The 13,442-nt window shown below is 40.0% G+C and overlaps 1 long non-coding RNA gene across 1 annotated transcript in view; it reads right to left on the bottom strand.

Annotated features, from left to right (window-relative positions):
• Positions 1-684: 684 nt before the first annotated feature.
• LOC113949805 overlaps positions 685-13,442 on the bottom strand; it is a 50,241-nt gene continuing 37,483 nt past the window's right edge. Inside the window, exons 2-3 of the long non-coding RNA XR_003528577.1 lie at positions 6,713-6,838; positions 685-990 (exon numbers count right to left, since the gene is read on the bottom strand). This is a non-coding gene — a long non-coding RNA (uncharacterized LOC113949805). The remainder of the gene's footprint in view (positions 991-6,712; positions 6,839-13,442) is intronic.

Below are 13,442 nucleotides of genomic sequence, written 5' to 3'. Positions count from 1 at the left end.
TTGAGCATGTGTATTTAAATGTCTATGCTATACCATCTTTGTGTATGAGCAATGCAACATATATAGGATATCTAAAAGCAGTTTTCTTTTCACTCAGCTTCACATTATTGCTTATTCCATATTACTTGTAACTGATTAAGTTCATTTTACAACTCAGCTTTGTACTCCTTCTCCATTTATTCTCCTGCCAAAGCAATCTGACCCTTCTTCCACCTGAACATTTAACACACATTATAAGTTTCAGTTCTTCCTCTTTCTGGAAATTTATCTTCATACTTTGTGGATTTCATAACTCATATTTTCATCAAGTTTCAGTCATGACACTCTTACAGGTCTGACCATGTTTGAGTGTCTGTTTACACTCTTATGTCATGTGTGTTGGCATGACATTATGAACTCCCATAAGAAAAAGTAGATCATGCATACATGTATATCAGTAACATTTATAACATTTCATATAGAAATGCAATGGAAGTTCTGATGCTGTTGCCTTTTCTGATGTAATTTATTCAACTTATAGCCACCAATTTGAAATTTTTATAAATGCTAACAGTTCTGCTCACTTGCTCCACTGGCTGAGATATGATTATATTCTCCCCAAAGAAAAGATGGCCATTAGAACAATATGATAACTAACGGAAAGTAGAAGTTCACATTTAGCAATCTAGCAAAATACAGATAAAAGACCAGTTAATAAATAAATAGCTACACTTGTCATAATTTAAAAAAAAAGAAAACAAAACCAACACCCAAACTTATCTCTTAGAGTTCATTTGTGATTGAATAAATTAGAGTACAGTCTACTACAGATGACCTGGTGGCCATCTAGGATTACAGACTGGAGCCCAGGCTATTCAGCCCAAAGGTTAGGGCCCGTGTCCAGGGCTGGGAAAGGAGCCGAATGTTCGTGGCCAAAATTCAGGACCCAGAAAGTCAAACCAAGGGTCAGTAGCCAGAGATAGGAATAAGCATCTACCCAGGAATCACGACCTGAAATCAGAAACCCACAAAAAGAAACTGCAATCACAGGGCACAATGCAGAGGTGGGTCTGAATATATATATTATGAGGCGTGAAAGGATGTGCTGGAGTTCTGCCTCGGAGACCTGCTCCTGAGCCACTGGCTGATGTGCTCTGGCTAACAGGTCCAAACTGCAGGGAACCCGACTTACTACTACAAAAGAAGGTCTTAGTAGAGATTAGTAAGCTTGCCCTGAAAAATATAGCAAATAAACCGGCCTTCTACCCTTCCAAACTCTGTGGATGTTGAGAAGGACGGAACCTCTTTTCTCGGCATCATACTTGTTAGGTAGGTTAATAGAAGGCTTCCATTTCTTCTGCTGCTGAACCAGAAAGTTCCAGAGGCATGACATCCACATAACACTTCTAAATTTTGTACTAACACAGAACTTCTAAATCTGTTAAAGGCAGGAATGAATTAAAACAAACAAATCAAAGTTGCACCAGTATGGATCTTTAGAGTTTTAACAATTCTTTGACCCTCCTAAGGCTTTTCCTTAGTATCACCGCAGAGAGCAGTGTCAAATGGTCAGACAGGACTTTTACCTGCAATTTTGTACATATGAAGTAGCAGTGGAGGAAGGTTGTAAGCAATAGGGTATGGTGTGAAAAATCAGATCAAAAGATAAGTAGAATGATTTGGATTGGAAGGGACTTTTAAAGGTCACCTAGTCCAACCCCCATGCAGTGAGCAGGAACATCTTTCACTCTACCAGGTTACTCAGAGCCCCACCCAACATGAACTTGCATGTTTCCAGGGATGGGGAATCCAGCACATCTCCAGGCAATCTGTGACAGTGTTTTGCCACCCTCAATATAAAAAATTTCTTTCTTATATCTAGTCTGAATCTACCCTCTTTTATTTTAAAACCATTGCATCTTGTCCTGTTGCAACAGGCCCTGCTAGAAGTTTGTCTCTATCTTTCTTATAGGCCCCCTTCAAGTACTGAAAGGCCACTGTAAGGTCTCCCCAGACCCTTCTTTTATCCAGGCTGAGCAACTCCAACTCTCAGTCTGTCTTCACAGGAGAGATGCTCCAGCCCTCTGACCATCTTCAGGACCCTCTTCTGGACTTGCTCCAACAGGTCCATATCCTCCCTGTGCTGGGGACCCCAGAGCTGGAGGCAGCACTGCAGGTGGGGTCTCACCAGAGCAGAGCAGAGGGGCAGAATCCCCTCCCTCCCCTGCTGCTCACACTGCTTTGGATGCAGCCCAGGACATGGGGGGTTTCTGGGCTCCCAGTGCACATGGCTGGGTCATGTCCAGCCTCTCACCCACCAGCACCCCCAAGTCCTTCTCAGCAGGGCTGCTCTGTATCTATTCATCCCCCAGCCTGGATTGATACCAGAAACCCTGCTCTTGGTCTTGTTGAATCTCATGAGGTTCAAATGGGCCCAGTTCTGGATTTTGTCCAGGTCCCTCTGGATGGCATCCCTTCCCTCAGGCGTGTCAACAGCACCACACAGCTTGGCTTTGTCTGCAAATTTGCTGAGGGTGCACTTGATCCCACTGTCTATGTCATTGATGAAGATATTCAACAGTACTGGTCCCAGCACAGTCATAGGCCCAAGCTCAAATTCCTTCCTGCCTTCCTGGTTCCTCAGGACAGGTGCCTAACACCCTTTAGACAGCACATCTGTTTTGTGCATGGCTGTGAAGCAAGAGTTCTTGTCTGCACTACATTAGCATGAGAGTTTGGAAAGTTTGTGACATAGAAGGGCATGGTTTGGTTTGTGTGTGAGGGAATAGTGATGACAGATGTTACTGTCCCTTCTTGGGCATGCAGTTCTTGTTGAAAGTGGCAGCTATGAGGTTCATCTCTGAGAAGAAAGGTGGAATGGACCATGAACTTCACCCTATCCACATGTACAGCTTGGATCAAGCAAGTTTTGGAGCCACTGCTTCAGAAGTTCTGCACATCCCTGGACTGGAGTGTTCTCCACTACAGCACTGTGGCTCCTTACCATAGAAGTTCTCATTAAACTCTTCCAAGGTATATAAGGATATCTTAGGCATATAAGAATTTAAATATGCAAATATTGTACAGTGTGTCAGACCACCCACATCTTACTTAGATAAAAAAATCCTGTTGAGGATTTTGCTATGACCTCACCCCATTTTTCTATGTGAAAGAAAAATATTGTCTGACTTCCTTCATAGCATATTCTACATCTTATTGACAAATCACTTATGACACTAATTTATTAGCATAGAAATATTACTAAACTCAAGACAGCCTGCTTTGATTTACTACATCATAGTTTTTCATATGCCAAGGTCCTATCATCTCTGCTTGATCATTAAAAGTCCTCTAGCTTTTTGTTTGCTTTTTTTTTTTTTTTTTGATGCAACAGAAGAGTTTTGCCTTGTGGCCCTGGCTCAAATCCTGAGTATTGAATGGATTTGAAGCTCAAAGGAAGATTCACTGAGCTGATGCTTAAGAAATACAGGGTGTGTTTTTCAAAACCACTGTCTTACATTAGCTCCTTGCCACAAAATCAATGGCAAAGTAGGGAAAAAATGGGACATAAACACAGAAAAGTAAAATCTAACAACAATTAGAAACAAGAATTCCATAGAGACATGAAGATTTGCAGGATTTAAAGTCTTTTTGCCAGCATCACTGTATTACAAGAAAGATGGGTGGCCAATTTCGTAGTGGCGGGGAGGTTGGAACTAGAAGATCTTTAAGGTCCCTTCCAGTCTAAGCCTTTCTATGATTCTATGATAAGTTGCCATTACAGGATTTTTCCTCTCTTCCATGGGTGTGTCCTCCTCTTCACCAGCTTCATTTCACTACGTGCACAACCTGTGACTGGCTACTGGTAATAGTCAAAGTAAGCAAGGTCTGCATCACTAATATTCCAGATTACAGGATATTCCATTCAGAAAACATATTAAAGATAGAAAACTGAGACTAAAGTTAAACCTTATGCTCTGTCCTTCACATAAATTGATTTGGTATTTCAAAAAAGAAATCAAGGCCTTATTGACCTAGAACTTGTGGTTCAAATGAAATCCATGGACAATCAGTTGGCTTATATTTAATTCAAGGATCTTTCCTGGAAAAATTAAAAAATACATCTTAACACATAACTGAAGATAACCAATTATTTTATCTCGTCTCCACTTCTTCTGAAACCAAGTAAGCCAAAACAATTTCACTATTACGTGAAATGAGCTATCGAAGTGCAATATAAATAAAAAAACTTGGACACATTTTCAAATCTTTCATGCATTCTCAGAGATTTTTATTTATATTTCAGCAAATGCTATTTTAGCCATAGCAATAAATTTGAACACCTGTTGTTTGTGTAAGGTGTACCCACCAGTCTCTCAGCCAGACCAGATCATGCTTTAATATAATTCCAAAGAGGATATTCTTATTTTGTCTGAAAACTAAACAATTCATCTGGTTACAAGGAAGCAAGCTTGCTTGTCAACACAGAAAATAAAAACACGGTGATGTTACATTTCCAGCCTAAAAAGTAGCGAAAGGTTTGAAATAAGAATAAATATATCAAAATAGTGTATATTACATATCAATTCAGGTAAATAAGTAAGAGGTAAGTAGTGCACATTTAAGTTGTATTACTGAACACAGCCTTCCCATGCAGAAACACACCTTAAAGGCTGTGAGAAGTACACTTGCTCCTTTTTCATCTTCACACCACCCACCAGCACGGCTGATAAAGCACCGAAATGCACTAATGTTTTCCCCTCCCTGTCCCTCTCCGACAGATATGAGAGCCCAGTGTTGATACCCAGCTGCAGCAAATTCTCATTCGGAAACGAAATCTCCAACGGGAACTTTGTACCCGAATATATCAAAAAGTCAACACAGCTCATTGTCGCATTAGGAAGCTTATTCTGTCCTGGGATTGCTGAGATACTTGGCAAGACAGACGGCCAGTCTCTCTGTCTCCCTGATGGCGTCTGCAGTGCTAGAGATTTGTCATGCAATTCATTGAGCTGAACTGAGCACATAAATTTTCAGTTATGACTAAAAAGTTAGAAAATTCTCCACAGATGAAAATTACACGTCCATACTGATAGGCAGGCAGGGAGCACTTTGGGGAACAAGAGCAGGAACAAAGGATCAATCCCAGAGTGTGAGAGTGACTTAGAGAAATGAAGAACAAGCTAAAAGTAACACAGGCAAGATATAATTTCTATGTTAACTCTAGAAGTTCTTTCTACATTCGTTCATTTTCCAGCCACAACATCATTAAATATTTAAATCACTCCCAGTGTAGGTGGCAGTTTATTGAGATTTATTTTTTGAGAATTGAGATCTCAGTAAACCAAAAGCTTCTATCACAATCTCAATTCTGAATTTAAAACCAGCATCTCCACAATAAACCACTGATCTCCACCCTTAACTATGGCAAACCAGCACCCAGATCCAGAGAGATGTCACAGAACCTTCCACTTAACACAGAAGCAATACAAATCTGTGTTTTCATACGAAATCAGACATAAAGACCAAAAGGAACAACATCCTTTCATAATAAAGACTTGAACCTTTCTTGAATATATCATAATTAACAGGTTGTAGGCAAAGTTGATGATTTTACTATTTTTTCCCTTAGGAAGGCATATTTTCAATCAGTGTTTTACACAGTGCAGGCCATGCTCTAGGACTGAAGTGCAAAAACCTGAGATTCTTGCCAGCAAAAGATTTAACCTGAATAGGAGGAAAAAAACATTGCTGTTGGGACAACTCTTTTGAAGAAGTTTGTCAGGCCTTACATAGCAAATATATGTAGATGTATAAAAATAACTTCATTTTTAATTCACTCTTTCATTCTAATTTTGTAACAATGTGTGTCACTAGTCCAAGGTGTACTAGTTTCATTATTACCAAAATATGAAGTAGTGAGGTACTGAAAGATCTCTTCTGCTTTTAACAGTCACCCAGTATACATTTGTATTTTATTTGAAATACAATTTTTAAAAAGTTAGGTAAACTCTTAATTCACAAACTGTTTTACTGCATAAATATGACACCAAAGTATAGATGTCAATTGGCTTTACACAGCATTTTGAGTATCTGTACAAGCACATTCTAGCTGATATAACATGACCTGTATTGGGAAGATGCAAGTGGTGATGGAAAGTTTGCCTTAACTACCCTGGGCGAATAAAGCAGTAAATCTCTAGCTGCAGACAAGCCCTCTTACTCTACCACTCCAGTGTGGACAAAAGTAAATGCAGAATACATGCAGAAAAGAAAATTCTGAAGAGGAGAGCAAAACAAACAAACAAACAAAAATAAAAATCAGAAACAAACAAAAAGGCCAGCCCAAGGGCAGCTATACCAATCCTATTTTGGATTGTTCTGGTTTGTTTCCTTCCAGTATTGCAGCCAAAGGAAATCCCTCTGTATTTTCTTAAGACATCTGAGCTTGCATGAGAAGTGGGAAGCTAGATGGAAGGAAGGCTTTTCTGATAGCCTTACCTGAAGGGCTTCGAAAAAGGGACTGAGGAGTGTGTAAACTAAGAAGAAAACAATTCACAGGCACATACCCTTAGTGGAAAGATACTACTTTCAGGATTAAAAAAAATCCTGCAAGCCATATGTGCATGCATAGACCTTTTCCCAGCCATTGTTTTTTCAAGAAGGGAACATAGCAATAGGATTAATTTCTTCTAAGGGTCTCAGCACCTTGAATAAATTGACTTTTACTTACCTGTTAGGTCTTTCCCAATACTAGGATATCAGTAGATCTCCAACCAAGTAGTACAGCACAGTCCTACTCTAGGATTTGATTCTTGGTTCAGGTAGGCAACAGATGGGATGACTCTCAAACAGTCTGCTGAGAAAGAAAATAATAAATTTGAAACAATAGCAAACACGCACAGGCAAAGGTTTAAATTAAAAGAAAAATAAAAGAGAGAGTAAAAGAAAAGAAATTAAACAAGGAAAACAAGAATTGATCTGTGAGTAATTTTCCTGTTTATTCCTGTATTTCTAACTGAAGCCAGGTGACACAGGCAGAGAAGACTGTCATGACAATGGGGGCAGGGGAAGGCAAGAGGGAGATACAAACAGTCACCTATCTACTTTAGCAAAGCCAGCAACCAGAAGAGTTGCTACCTTGCAAACCTGGTCCTGTTTTGCTTCATTTGGACTCTGTACCTGAACTTCAGCCTGCTGCCCTAGCCCATGCAACCTTACTAACCATGGGTCTATAGGGAGTCTCTCCCTTCCTCCCATTATACCTCCCCTGCAAATATATTATTATTAATATGTGTCAATGCCAAGACAAAAGAATGAAAGAAACCCACTGCACATACTAGATAATAGCCTGACAGGGGTCATCTTTTTGAAAGAGGTAAGCCAAGGATCAAATCTGTAGTTACCATCTAGTAGAGCTGTACCACCTGAAGGACTTTTATCAGTGCTGTAAGCAATGTACACATTTTACACCTGTTAATTTTATCATCTTCTCCCCACCTTTTGTATGTTTACAGCAGCCTGAAGTGCTGGGGAGGGTAGTGGCTCTAGTCAGAGTTTCTTAGGAAACAAAGATTCCAAGGCCAGGTATAATCAGCCAAGCAAAGAGAGGCCAGAGACTGGGGCAGAACTTCAGCAGTGGGAGCAACAGAAAATGTTACTCACCATCACTGCTATGTCAGAGATTTGCATCAGTGCAGACCAAACAAACTGATTATGGGTATGCTCTGCCAGTGTCACTACTTAATATTAGTCTCAGTGACTTATCTATTCACTGCAGTGGTTGCACAGAGCCAGCAAAGAGTGACAGAAAAAAAGCCCAATACTGGAGTTTCCACAGGCCAGGACAGGAATGGAACATCACAAGTGCAGTTCCTGTTATTTCTACTTCTCAGCATCTGCCAGGAAGGTCTCAGACATTATAACACATTATTTTGGATCTTTGGACCTTGGCTGCCTTTTTTTCCCCCCTTTTTGAGCACTAAGTAGTTCATGCACCCATCTGAGCCCTTACAAGCTGTGGTCTGGAGTGTTCACTGTAGGGTCTCTCTCAGTTTCTTAAATACATTGCTCAGAAGTGGGAGGTTAGACCTGAAATAATAACCAAAGCACAGGACTAACTCATCAGAGGAAAGCTCCTCTGGTGTTTGCCAGACTTATGAATGTTTGCAGGGAAGAAAAAAATCATCATTTCTAAACACACAAATCTTTAGGTCCAAACCTCACGTTTTGGGCTACTACGGTTCTTCCTTGAGTCCTGATTTTAATTGTGCCTCTCAATAATTAAATTTATTGAACACAGACATATAGAAACTGCAGTACAAACGGGGCAGACCTCTGATGTTTGAGAAAGTTTTCAGAACATCCATGTTCTTTTCAATGGAGTGAGATGACAGCAGTCTGCTCAGACCTGCAGCATGCTGTGGGCACTGAGCACTGATGACTTGGTTTACCACCCATGGTTTACCATCCTTTCCTTGATAAAGGATGTGGCAACCGATAGGAAACTTTCCTCTGTCTGTAATACTGCTATAGCATTGCCTGAGATATAAATTCCTCCAAGGGTGTTTGTACCAGCCTTTGCTCTCAACCGTCAGTCTCCATTCTCACTCAGGGTCTGTGCTTGGATACAGCAGCCTTTGATATGACCACAGCTAATCAAAAAAGCTGCACAGGTGGGGTTTGCAGCCCTTATGAATAAGAAAGTTGGGGTTAGCTTCGAAAAAGCCTCTGAAGGAGAAGAAAAAAGAGGATTTGAAAGCAGGATATCCAGACATATTAAGTTCTCTTCACCCCCATGGTGTGGAACACCGTTATCGTGACACAAAGGAAACACATAGACTGGCTTTTTTCTTTTCTGTTTCTTTTTTAAAGGGTTCAGCTTCATCTCTTTGGATACAGATAATTAGTTCTTTTACTTCATTTTCCCTCATTTAAGGAAACCTCAGGAGGAAGGAGAATGCGAACGGGCGCTGTTTCCCACGTGCATCCTCTCACTGGCCTGCTCCTTCCATGGGGTTTGGTGAGGTCGCTCTGTTATACAGGGCATTACTTTCAAACGTTCCAGCCGCTCCATCCAGAACTTCCCTTCTTTAATGAAATCTGACACATCAGAAAAGAGGACAGGAAGTTTTTGTTGTCTGTACTTATAATCTTAAGCCAACTCCTGGTTGTCCTGAGCGTGTCAGAGAGCACGGCTGGCAGAGCCAGCGGGCCCTCAGACACTGAACTCTGAACTTGGGCCAGACCTTGCCCTGGTCAGCTCTGTGACAGGAAAGCAGGCAGACTTTGAACCCAGGGCTTTGGGGCTGTGAGCAGAGAAACAGCTGCACTTTGCAACACGAACTTTGTACTTAGACACATGTACATTTAATCTCTATAAAAGAGCCTTTGTTTCATTACTTATTAACGTCTCCTCCTTGAGTAAAGTTCTTTGTTGATGTGGCTTTAAATATGGTGTGAGGGCTTTTTTCCCATGTTCCTATCCCCCCAAAAAATAAAACCCACCACCCAACTTGATAGGATTACATTAACTATTAGAAAGTACCAAACCCAAAATCAACATAGACTTTCTGAATACTGTGGATATTTGCTGTGTGCTCTCTTCTGAGTGACTTAATTGTAATAACCAGAACTAAATACAGAAATCAGGCAATGTTTGAGGTCTGTCTTTGCAGAGACCCCTTCTTGAGATGATACCTACAGTATTTCAGCCTGCACTGACATTCCACCTTACTGAATAAATCAGATAAAAAATGAAATAGTAAGAAAGTGTCAGCCCATCCACACTAAAAAGCCATACTTTATGGAAGTGTCATGAGTTTTATAGTTGTACAGCTTTTTGCTACTGATTTTGCTTTGGAGCATTGTCAGTGCTTGGCTTCTGTGTGTTTCATCATAACATATGCTAACATGCAGAGCCCAGCAAATCCGTAGAGATATTTCTGCCCTTTCCTTCACTAATAAAAACTTTGATCAGGAACAGAAACCTACCTAAACAAGGACCAAATGAAAACCCCAAAAGAGACCACATAATGCTTTAATCATTTCTGTACCAAAAGTAAAAGCTTAAGATGCACATATGCATTTACTATAACAAAACTGAGTGAGAGAAAATTACTGGTAGATCCTGGAAATGCCCTATTGTGTCTGTGTTGTTAGAGTGGCAAAAGAAGATTGAGAAAATAAAGATTTTCTGAACAATTCTTCATCTGCAATTAGAACAAAACAAATAGTTCAAAGTGTATTTTCCATGTCTTCAGGTACCACAAATATTTGTTACTGCCTGTTTGATGAAAAAAATTAGCCACAGACAGAGGGATCACAGTCATACTTTTTTTCCAACACTACCTTCTTTTCAACATAAATTTCCTTCCAAGCCTCTCTGGTGAGCTTTTTCCTCTTCTTTTTTTTTTTTTTCTTTTTCTCTCTATATGAAGACACACCCACACACACCTGACCCAGTTTTCCTTCATTTTCATTAACAGAATGATACAAAAAAGGAAATTTTCAACTAGTCTAGCAAGTCAGGTGGGTAAAGAAGAAATCAAGGAAAGTAATTTCAAAGCACTCCCTTGCATGAAGCTGGGCTGGCAGGACTTGGAAGCGATGGGGTGAGGATGGTCAGCTCCTGCGGTTACCTGTGAGAAGCCCATGACATCTCTTATTTGGATCTATTTTTTTACCCCCCACCTTCAGGACACTGCTTTGACAGCATCAGTGTTCATCTAATCCTAGAGTTTGATTTGCATTCCTTGCAGAGAGTGGGCTGACAGCAAACGACAGAATTACTTGTGTTGCTCCCACTTTGGGTACGAATGCTGTTGCCCTCCTATGACTGCAAAGCAGCTGGCACAACTGCAAGAGCGTTACACCTTATTATTTTCCTTTGTATATCCAGAAAGCTGTGCCTTCTCCTCCTTGAGGTGCCCCCCCCCCATGACAAAGCATGCATTATGCATTCCTCATCACCTCTGCCCTGGAACACGGCCCTCCCGTCACACGGGCCTACCATGATGATCATAAGATTTAGCTATATCTAAGAATAGACACGATCATTTGGAAGAGATCCTGCTTTATTTCTGGGTGCAGCTTCTGAATGGTGTTAAACAACAAAACCCTTAGGTTGGATTCTGGGTAACACCTGCCTTCTCTTTCCATCAGTTCGAGGGTGTCAGACCTCTCTCCACGAGGGAGGGCATGAGGATTTGCACCATTTGCTTGGCTGGGGACAGCTGCAGACGTGCACATGAATGAAGCCAAGTAAACCATAACATCTCCGTGAACAAAGCAGGCAAGCCTCTGGGAAACTACAGTACCTTTAATTAAAATAAATAAATAAAAATAAATAAGCTTGGAAAGGGTGCCGAGAAGAGCAACAAGAACAATTTAGGTCTGGAAAAAAAGACTCCTTGCAGTGAGACATTGAACTAAATGTATTTTGCTTCAAAGAGAAGATTATAATCTTTGAGGGACTAGACTAGAAGCAGATATTTCATAAGACTTTAAATTAGTGGGCAGACACACAACAGAATCCAATATTTGCAAGTTCAATCTGGAGATAAAAAGCATGTTTTAAGTATAATTAGCTACTGAGATGAATTGTCAAAAGATGCAGTAAATTCTCCATCACTAAGAAACTATTTTAATTATCACATGCTTAGCTTAAACTAGATCCCAGAAGTCTCAGACAACACAAGCCAAATAATCTCTAAGTTTATCAAGCTTCTAGCACAAGACAGCCCTCAGTCTGGAAATTGTTCCTGTTGCTAATTCCAAATGAGATTATTTTTTCCAAAGAAATTCAAGGTGGGAAAATAACGACAAGTGAATAGTTAGTGCATACAATACCAAGTCACGTAGACATTATTTATATAATAGTAGCATTCCTCAGTCCAGTGCTTCCAGGGAAAAAAATAAAAAAGATATTCCCTAGTGTCTAATTCAGATTAGAAAGCCAAAACAACGACAACAAAAAAACCCAGCTAAAGAAAAAGGAGTATCACTTTATATATGAACTTTAAAATGTACAATATTGTGTATAGTATTGTGATGTGCTTTTATCATATCCAGAATCCACCACAGAGAATCATAGAATGGCCTGGGTTGGAAGGGACCTTAAAGCTCATTTAGTTCCAAGCCCCTGCCATGGACAGGAACACCTTTCACTAGATCAGATTGCTCAGAGCCCCATCCTACCCGGCCTCAAACATTTCCAGGCATGGAGCATCCCCAGCTTCTCTGGGAAACCTATTCCAGTGCCTCACCACCCTCACAGTAAATTTTTTCCTATTATCTAATCTAAACCTGCTCTGTTTCAGTTTGAAGCCATTCCCCCTTGTCCTGTCACTACATGCTCTTGTAAACAGGAATATTTACAAAATTTATGTAAATAGAGGAAAGGTTTCATACTGGCACTATCAAGCACTCTACCAATTCCCTCTTGGAACACCTCAGTACTGTTGTATACCCTAAACAAAAAACCACAGCTAGCAGAACACTATTTCTCTTTTGGTCCTCTAGGAGTTTACATGGATATCTCCTATTAACACTAATCAGAGTTAAGGGCAGAAATCCCCCATGGACAACCATGTTATCTGGGGATATGTCCATAATTAATATGTTCTAAGAGTCTAATTTTGAAACAAAGTAATCAGGCTTAAGATGAGTTATATTAAGACTAATAAACCTCTGACTGCATATTTGCCTGTATATATATATATATATATATGTATATATATATATACACACACTGGATCCAATGTCAGACCAATGTATAATTTACAAGACAATTTCTGATGAAACAAGCTCTATCTTAGCTGTGCTTGGGAGCATGAAACAGGAATATACAAGAAGAGAAAAAACACAGTGGGGTTTGTTTTCTTTTCGTTTTTTTACTCTTCTTTACAGCACATTGCTATTATAAATGTTAATGCTCATCATTGTTCTTTTTCACATCATAGTGCCCAGGCTCAGCAAAGCTAACATAATCCTAACACTTCTGATGTTACAAACTAAAATTAACCATGCAGCACCATGGGAATATTTGTAATATGAAAGATGTGGAACAGGGACTTTGTGACAAGTACATGGAGGAGAGAAGAGGAAGCTAGATGGTTTGAACATGAGTGGGTTTGCAAGTAAGAGATGCTGTAATGGGACAAGAAATACAAAATAAAATTATGCCAACAGAATTTGGTTTCAGTATTATTTAGGATTTCTGTCACTGAAAGAGACATTTTCAAGTCTGTGGCTGCTGATGCTCCAGCACAATTGATGCCCAAGTCATACATAATGTATTATACAACACAGTATATTAACTCAGCTTCAAAGTGTTAATATGTCAGGAAACTTAATTCAGATATCACAGATTATGCAAAGGAGATAGAGATGTGGAGACACACTCCTGTTTCTCAGAGGTGTCAAGCCAGACAGCTTTGTGTCCCCCAGTCCAGGAGGACATA

The sequence above is a fragment of the Corapipo altera genome, unplaced genomic scaffold, assembly GCF_003945725.1.
Source record: "Corapipo altera isolate COAL_440 unplaced genomic scaffold, ASM394572v1 58, whole genome shotgun sequence".
NCBI classification, from domain to species: Eukaryota; Metazoa; Chordata; class Aves; order Passeriformes; family Pipridae; genus Corapipo; species Corapipo altera.
Note: the sequence above shows the minus strand (reverse complement) of the source record. Positions and strands in the feature narration are given on the sequence as shown.